Genomic DNA, 882 nt, shown 5'->3' on the forward strand with positions numbered 1-882 from the left:
AAGCTTTTCTGTTGTTGATCTTTAATAGGAGATAATCAACAACTCATTAGAATCCTGGGGGAAGGCAGAATGGGAGGGAGGAAAGACAGGAAGACCAAGATTTGCTTTCAATTCCATTTTTCTCTCGGTTTTATTGCACATCATTATCTTTGTTTTCATTCATCTGTTCTTTCCAGGATATAGTTTTATTTGTTTGTGTTCCGTTTGTGGTCGGTCCTTAGGCAGATTATTATTGCAAGATTTATCAGCATTGTGTATGGTTCTTAATTTTCCCTAATGAAGTTCCTATTTGAGCCCTGGGGTCTGGTTGGGCTCTGCTGCATTCAATTGCACACGTGTAGAAAGTCGCTCTGCCCCATTTGGAATTGTGTTCATCATAATTGGTCTCATTCTGTTTCTGTCTGGTATTTCCTGTAGTTGTTTACATGAAACTGCACACTTTCTAAGTGGGGATATTTTAAACTCTCTTATAATTATGATATTTATTTAGTTTGCATATTTAGGCATATATAACATTCTTTATTTGGAAACTTACCACATGCATGGCAAGTTTGCTTACGTAGAATTTGAAGATAGCATTTAATTTTCCTGTTTACAAAAGCATAAATCTCTTTTGAGGATGGGATGTCCTTACCTCCCCAGAATGGAAAAAGAAGCATGTGAAGTGGGCATACTAGACTCTTCATCTGTGTTCCTTTAGTTCTTCACTAAGTCTAGACATTCTTAATTTACCTCTTTTTATCCCATTCACTCTTTTCCCACTATGTTTTTGTTCTATTTTTGTTTTCCAAACATTCTGTACTACTGACTCTTCCATTAACCATTTACTATTCTTTGTTTACTATGCCATGCTATCTCAAGGTTCAATACTTTTGCACAGGA

Source organism: Equus przewalskii, chromosome 27 (genome assembly GCF_037783145.1).
Source record: "Equus przewalskii isolate Varuska chromosome 27, EquPr2, whole genome shotgun sequence".
In the NCBI taxonomy this organism is placed as follows: Eukaryota; Metazoa; Chordata; class Mammalia; order Perissodactyla; family Equidae; genus Equus; species Equus przewalskii.